Source organism: Sciurus carolinensis, unplaced genomic scaffold (genome assembly GCF_902686445.1).
Source record: "Sciurus carolinensis unplaced genomic scaffold, mSciCar1.2, whole genome shotgun sequence".
NCBI classification, from domain to species: domain Eukaryota; kingdom Metazoa; phylum Chordata; class Mammalia; order Rodentia; family Sciuridae; genus Sciurus; species Sciurus carolinensis.
The window spans coordinates 161,671-170,267 of record NW_025920280.1 but is presented as its reverse complement, the minus strand read 5'-3'; the positions used below and the strand labels follow the sequence as shown (position 1 = coordinate 170,267).

Sequence of the window (8,597 nt, the reverse complement as noted above, 5' to 3'; positions counted from 1 at the left end):
TACATAATAAACTTCCAAAGCTTCAGACGTTTGTCGTGTCTCTCTCTGCGGGCAGAGGGAGCGCGATAAAGGACCTCTTCAATTTCACTGCCAATCCACTGTAAATTCGGAAAAATGAAACTTCCATGGAGAAGGAACTCTCCTGCATTATCAGGAACAAGGAGGAATCTTTACTAAAATCACTTCATCTGAGCTTTTGCTGCCAACTCCCAGGCCAAGATCAGGTAGCCAGTTGGGATCTGGAAGTAAGTACCATGAAATATTTCATGGGAGAATCAGTGAAACAATGTCTGTATGAACTTCCAGGCCCTGAAACTAAGGAGTCCATAATTAAACCTCTATTACACCTAAGAAACTATTTCAGGGGGAAGTACATCAGAAGAATACCCAGGGAAAGCATTTGCAATGGAAAATGGTAGAAACATTGTCAATGGAATGAAGACATTTGGGGAGAGTTAACTCTGCTCTACTCCCTACTGGCCAGTTTCCCTCTGGATCCTTTGTTCTAATGAGCAAAATAATGACAACAAAGCTAATGGGCCTGAAGCCATAACATCAGGAAACTGAACAAAGAACCTTTTTCACCATATATTCTCCTATATGACTCAGTTCCTACTGGTCCTGGAGTCATCAAAGCTCTGCAGTTTTCACTTGTGAGGAATACAACTTGAAACCCACACCACACATCTACCCCTTCCAGGTGACTGAAAGGGGGTACATGCATGGCTCCAGAGCATAAAACCCAGGGTCATTTGGACCTGTGATTCATTTCACTCTGCAGAAGCCCACTTCCTGAACAATAAGTAGAATATAATTTGTTGTCAAGTGTAGTTCTGCTCAGAAGCCAATCTCAGTTAAATGGAGGGTGCTTTCCTGGATGAATTTGGGTTTTGGTTTCTGCTGTGGGGCAGGGAGACCAGCTGCCATTTACATGGGCTCTCACTAGGTTTGGCTCATGATGTTACTTTCTGAACTGATGGGATCTCAGGATGGCCTGGTGTATGTGAGTGTGTAGCTGTATGTGCGTGGGGGTTAGTTTGTACAGGCAAAATGTTGGCTCTTAAAGAGTAGCTGCTGTGACTGGATGAGACAATAGAGACAAGTCTAAAACCACAGCTTGCCCAATCCAAGTCCTATGCTCCTCACTCCAATTCTGATAGTCTTCTTAACCTCCCTCAATTTGATTTTCCCCATCAAAATTCCATTTCGCATTTACAGGTAAAATGAAAACAATATTCTAGATACACTAATTTTGGAAGATTTTGATGACATGGACTCAGGAACATAATTCATGGGTTCAGACCCTATTCTCTCAAAACAAAGACTATGATCTGGGAGTCATCCTGCCCAATGCTGTCTAAGGATACACTACATTTGACATGCAGAAGGTATAAAAATATTTAAATTAGCATTCAATTAGTAAAAATAAAAACAAATGCTTTTACATAAAAGCTCACTGTTGTGTTCTTGTGAAGCACTAAATGACATGGGGTACTGGGGCATGCATCCCAACTTGGCAAGAGAGTGTGAACGCTTTTAACCCATAGCCCCTGAAGCCCTCTCCAAATGCTTTCAGTCTCCTTGGTCTGGGTACTGAGAAGGTAGACCTGGCTACAGAATTTCACATTCTCCATCTTCAGGGCAGGGGCATGAAGCTGCCCAAGACCAGAGGTCCAGATGAGGGGTTCTCATTCCCTGGGCTCTGTTCAGAGTGTAAGGAATGCTAAAGACTGTTGTGTACACATCATGGAGCAAGGGACACTATCATAGGTCACCATCCACCCAAATCCTCTGCAAACCATTTAACTGCAATCCATATTTCCCCATAATGATATCCACTATCTAGTTAAAAACTATGTGCCTATATCATTTCATAGAAACTCCAAAATGCCAGGAAATGATCTCTGTTGTGATTTCTTTAAACATTAGGAATTATGGTGGTATTTTCCCATGACATAAGAAAGTATCAAGTTAACTGATACATTTTTCCTCTAGTTTTTCTTTTAAACTTTGTCTATAGAAGAACTCAGTGTTGCAATTTATCTTATTTTTCTAACATTAACATGGCAATACTTTATTGTTCTTGCTAGATACTTGAGCTGCTTGAACAGGTGTCAGAAGCTATTGATTCAAGTACAGGGAAAATGAGGTAAAATTTCAGTTTGAATCTGAAAAATAAACAGGGATGATGCCTTTGAAGAGAGGAAAGCAAATTCACTCTGATCATAAGAAGTCATTTTTTACTTCTATTTGAAAATGACCTCTCAGAAGCCTGATTGAAACAAAGGGGCCTCTTCCCAGGGTTTCTGCTTGGAGATAGTGTGGGCTGAAGTGCAGATGCTAAATTCTTCCCAGAATATCAAACACACCTGTGCCCACCAGGTAGTAAGTAGGTGTGCTGGCAGAATGGGGAGGATTCTCAAAAAAGAATAAAGATGGGGACACCGAGCAGGAGTTGGCAGTGACAGCTGTGGTGGCACAGATGAAAGACAGAAAAGGGCAGGTCGGACGACCAGGCAAATTGGCTGGTTAGGTAGTCAACCTAAACGAACAAGCCTCACAATCTACATCTCACTCTTTTAACCAACTGCCCACGTACTGAACCTGAGCCCCTCTGTCAACTCAGGTTCATCCAGTCCCCAGCCCACCTATGGCAGCCATGGTGGCAGCCCTGGGAGGAGCCCTGTCATCCATTTCTTTTGATTCTTGGGATTTGAAGATGGCTGCACAATCAGTGCTGAAAGTTGTGCTAAAAAGCACCACCAAGATGTCTCTAAATGAGTGGTGAGGCAGCCAACAGAAACTTCAGCTCCTTCCTAACAACACATTACTTAAATGACCCTTGGGTTCAATGCACAAAAACCATTTCTTTACTAATATGCTGAAGAACAAACAGCTGATGCCAGTGAATATTTGAGCTTTGATGCAGCAACAACAGCATCTAGCCAGTGCCAGAAACAGAAGACTGGCCCAGCAGGTGGAGAATAGGCCCTCTGTCCAGGCAGCATTAAAACTTAAGCAGAAGAGCTTACAGTAGCACCTGGGTAAGAGTAACCTCCAGGCACAGTTAGGCCGACATATAGGGGCCCTGGCCAGGGGAGCAATTGGAGGATGAGGTCTGCCGGTAATCCAGAGAGGCTTATCCAGAGGAGGACTCCATGGGGGATGAGCCCCCAGAACCCTACTTAGGGGCGGGATGTGGCTCCGAGGTCAAAACCTGCTCTGAGGTGGACAAGAGGTAGCTCCCCAAATGGGCTTAAGAAGAGGTGGTGTTCAAGGTCATGGAGGTCATAGAGGTCCTGGGAGAGGTGGCCTAGGGCATGGAGCTATGGGTTGTGGTGGAATCAGTGGTAGAAGTTGGGGCATGATAGGTTGGGGAAGAGGAGAATTTGGAGACCTAGGCTGAGGCCAAGGCCATGGACCGGCCCTGTATTGAACAAGGAGCAGCTGAACAACCAGTTGGATGCATACATGTCAAAAACTAAAAGACACCTGGATGCCGAGTTGGATGCCTGCATGACATAGATAGATCCAGAAACCAATGATTGAAGCCTGCTTGCCTATCCTTCTGTGAGAAACTCTTGTTAAGTCACCACATCTCTAAATAACCTTGAGATAACAGATGAGAAGAAACCTGATTGATGCTAGAACCTATCACAATAGGTATGGACTTACCTGCCACCAGTTTGTGCATTTAGTGTGTTCCTTTTACTTTTTGATAGTGTGTTGTATGAAACCCTTTTTTTCCTTTGATTTAATTGTTTTTTGTTTTTTGTTTTGTTTTTCCCTCTCGCTTCACCCAGACTTACTTTGAACATGAATGTGTTGACCTTGAGTGTACAATGCTTTGCCTACCTCTGCCTCCCTTCTATCGTACACTGATATTCTCTGTGCCCCCACAAAAAACTCCCAGAAAGATCCAGTTTTTCTCCTTGATGCCTTAGTTTCTGAGATAGAATTCTGTTGTACACCCTGTTTAAATAGCCTCTTAGAAGTGTTATGAAAATATGGAGTTGAAAAATATGTTTTGCTGCATTGTTACTGTAGTAAGTTGGAAACATTGATGTTGCTACAGAGAAACATAACAGGATACACCTGGTATCTGATTTGATTGAAATTGCTACCAGGTGCTTTGATACCACATAGTTGGTAACCAGCATGCTAGATTGGATACATGCACTTTCTACCATCAAATGAGATTCTTCAGTTTGCCTCTTGGCTTTGTATCATATTCAAAGGGATTGGACTGCCTTACACCTGCAGTGGAGAGGAAGAAGTTATTTGGTTTGACTAGCACAACAGAGGGAAAGGAATGGGGGAGTAGGGGAGACCACTACTGGGAAGGATCAGGAACTCCCCATATCAAAATGCAGTTATCATGTTTGTCCCAGATCAATCTTGGGCTTTTCCATTTGTTGGATTTATTTGATCTTCTTTTTCTCTTGAAGGTTTAAGTTCAACCATACTCTGTCAACTGTTCCAGTTTCAGGGGAGTCTTGTATTTCTGGTTCATTATAACTAATGGTTCTCTCAAATCCAAAAAGAAAAAGAATAAAGATGTGTATGTGGAATTAAAGATTCCCACGATAACCCCATACAACTTGCACTGGGCACACTCATTCTGCTTCATCATGCAGATTTCCTCTACACCTGACCTGAGAGGTCTCCTGACTCTCAGGAACTGCTAAAACAGAGAGGCCAGGCAGGGAACCATGACTTTGAACAAACCCATGGAGCAAAGTCTCCTTAAAATCATCCACATGGATGTATATGTGGACTTTTTCCTTATTAATGTCAATGTTGTTACTGTCTAACTTCATTCATTTATTGGAAACTGCTCCTCTCACAGTTGTGACTCAAATGCAGTATTTATCCTTAGTTGCTGTGCAGTACCTATTCCTCTTTTGATGTGCTGTCAACATCTATTTAGGACATCACCCTGCCCAGGTACCCTGTCATCTGCACTTTACCAAGCTTGATTCTCAGCACCAACCCAAATATGCAAAGCATTTCTCTGGGCAGATGATGGTACAATAGGAATGTCTATCAGGGAAACAGATGAGCTCTGCTAATTAAGGGAATGAAAACTTGAGCCATAATAAGCTACCGTATCATAATGAGCCTAAATTACATTGTCACCCCTATTTACAATTTTGCATGGCACAGAGTCTTGCAAATATGTCTATTCAATTACAGCATTCAGAGAATTTTTAAATAAAGATTTCTCAATGTGACCAAACATTCCATTTGGAAGCCTTTGTGGTACAATAGAATTCAAAACCAGCTATTAAAGAATAAAACACTGTAGAACCAGAAGAAAACTCTGGGCCAAGGGTCTAAAGTTTAGTAACTTTTTGAGAAAAAAAAGAGAAACATTTGAGGACTTAGGAATAAATCCCAATGACTATGACCTCTCTTTATGGTTGTAGAAAAATTGAATTGCATTGCAAATATTATTGTGGTTTAGTCAACTTGTTTTTTAATGTTGTTGGGGATGAAAACCTGGACTTCACACATGCCAGGTGAGGCTCTACCATTGAGCCATATCCCTAGTCTGGATCAATTTAGTTCTAATAAGAAAAGGAAATAAAATGTATACCAAAATTTATTTAAAAAATCCAAAAATTTTGCTAGTGTTGAAAATCCCTTCTAAACTTTAAAAACATAAAATCCATAAATATTTACTGATTTATATTAAAGATAAAAGGACTCTTTTAAAACATGGTGTTATATATATTCTTAAATGTAATTGAAAATGTGTTCTTAAACCATCAAATGTACAGTCATTGTTCAAATTCCCTTTCCTGTTAAGGCTTCTTTTTTAAACTCTAATCTGTCTTTTGTAGATGACTTTTTTTTCTTCTGTGGATAAGCATGTGTGCTTACCAATCCACTTTTTTTTCTACCAAACTAAGCAAATCCTGTGATTACATTCACCTTCACCGAAGTTTCTGCAGTTGCTCATTCCATCATAACCAAGCTTAGTTTTCTGTAGGAGTCAAACTAAATAACCTAATTACAGAGAGGCAAAACCAGGCTTATCTTGGTTTAAAAACTGAATTGTGTTACCAGCCTAGAGGAAAGTTGCTTTATTGGACAGAGAGAAATGAATTTAGCTTTTAGAAGAATGAAGGTGAACATTAAAGCTTCTAGCTTCAGGAGCAGAGAAGAGAACCACAACTACTGGGGCTGGAAAATGGACATTAGCTTCTTCTTACCCCACAGCATTCCCCACAGTATGTCCAACACAGGGTAGACCTTCTGTTATGGCTAGCTTCTAGCCCACCGACCATTAGGACAAGCAAACTAATACCAACTTAGGATGCTTTCAATTGCATGTAGAAAAGAAAAAAAAGATTTACATTCCAATAAAGAAAAAGAATATCAAAGCTGTATTTGGACAATACCTGGCAGAATAACAGGTATAGGGATGTGTCAACCATTTCTATGATGTAAATTGGGGCAAACCTTCTCCATACTCTTTGGTATTTTTTATTAGGAAGCAAAGCAACCCCAGGAGAAACCACATGCAGCATAGATGAAGCCATGGGAATTGCTTCCATGGGATTGTGTGGATGTTCAGGGATGCTGTGCCTCCAGTCACACATCAGAGCTCACCATGAGCATAGCTTAGGTGAGCCAGGCCAAGGTAAAGTTTCAGAAGGAAGGTAGGCTGTCATGTTATTCTGAGCAACTGTGTTTGTGGGCAGAGGTGTTGCTATCTGGCAACAGACAATGGACCACCCAGCAATAGTGCCAACAGAGAACCTTGCAGGGAGCTCTCAGCAGCTGGAAATGGGTTGTCTTGAGATCTTGTTCACACACACCAGTTTTGGGTATGGTGAAATTGATGTTGCTTCTTTTTGTAAGTTACACAAATGCATAGCTGCTCTCCACAGGAGAGGTGGTCTAGCATTGGGTAATCATCTTGACTGGAAATGGAAAGTACTAGGCTTTGGTATTTTCTAAATGTTCCCCAAATTCCCACTTGAGTGTGTCTTTTATTTTCAAAGAAAATTTTCTAGAAAATATCTTGCCACTTTTGCTTCTTGTGTCCAGTTTTTAGCAATATATGTCAAAGTAATTTCATTTAAGAATAATTTAAGAAATTTATCTGGGCCACATGTATAAACTGACAAAATTAAGTTTAAAACAAAATGAGTCAGATCTGTTTATTATTCCCAGAATGTTTTCATTCTGGTTGGTGAGACCAATGAAGAAGAGACCAACCTGAAGCAATGATGTTTGATTCAGAATATCATTATACTGAGGGCAGAAATGTGTCCCCAAACCAATGAGTGTCACAACTACCAAGGCACACCATGGGATTAGCTATAGGACAGCTGACACTGACATTAACAATCACATGGAAAATGTACTAGGAAAACTAAAATCAAAATGTAGCTTTAGGTAACAATTTATTTCTATGACATTGGTAACAGAGAATATTTGGATATTTTCAACACCCTTGTGATGTTCCTATAGATATTCTTGTTATGCCTTGGACTCTGTTCATTTTGGTGGAAATAGAAGATGTATTTAAGAAGACCCAGTTGTAAGTGCCACTCTGTTTATAGCTTCAACTCCAGGAATTACTTGAGGAATTAATTTTCCATTTTTGATGGAAATACCATAACTGCTTTGGTTTGCCTCCACCCGGAATTCCAGCAGTTTCCACATGGTAAACCTAGATGTCTCTAACATGACCCTCAGCCATCCCCACATCAGGGGATCCACGCATTCCTGCAATCACTGCCTTTTTGGTCTGGTTTCAACCAGTGGCTCTGTGGCTCTCCTCCCAGGAACAGAACTACAGCCAACATGAAGAGACTTCTGCTCCAGACCAGGCTGCAGAAAGACTGCTGGGTGGAGCCTCTGCCTTCTCTGAGGAAAGTAACTGTCTAGAGGCTGCTTTGTGGGGTTTTGAGTGACAGAGTTGGGGATGCCACCGTAAGGAGAGCCGGTCAGTCTGTGTGATGGCAAGCCAGAGATCCCAGCAACACTGACGACTCCTCTTTGCTACCTCCTAAGATCCTTGAGCCAGAACCATCAGCTAAATCACTCCCAGGTCCTTGATTCAAATAAACTATAAGCCAAGGTGTGGGGGCAACCCACATTCAGGCCACAGTGAAAGCATGAAGATTTTCAATTGAATATGCTTCATTTAGATTTTTCTGGATAGTTGGGTGATGAGTCATCAATCAGGAGAGTTTCAGGTCAGAGGTATCAATGCAGGGGCATCTGGGAGGTGTTGAATATCTCCAGCTTCAGAGGGTCTCCCAGGAGAGAGCTACTCTTCTCAGACATGGGGGCCACTGTGCCATCCCTGGTAAGACCCACTACCACTTGAGCCTTTTCCCTGTCCATAAAGATATAGCTTGAAGCACCTGGTCTCCAACATCCCATCCTGCCCTAAGATCCTGCAGTGGAAAGTCCTCAAGATGGATTGGTCCAGGCTGACCAAGAGGGTGCTTCCCACATATGTGTACTAATCTCCACTAGGTGAAGAGCTGGGTTACCTGGGTTATCATGGGACTGACAATGTGGGTGCACCTAGAGTGAGACCTGTGATGATCCCCAGGTCTTCAAGCTCTCAG

The 8,597-nt window shown here is 41.7% G+C and overlaps 1 pseudogene; it reads left to right on the top strand.

Annotated features, from left to right (window-relative positions):
• Positions 1-2,719: 2,719 nt before the first annotated feature.
• Positions 2,720-3,549, top strand: LOC124975454 (chromatin target of PRMT1 protein-like; annotated as a pseudogene).
• Positions 3,550-8,597: the final 5,048 nt, after the last annotated feature.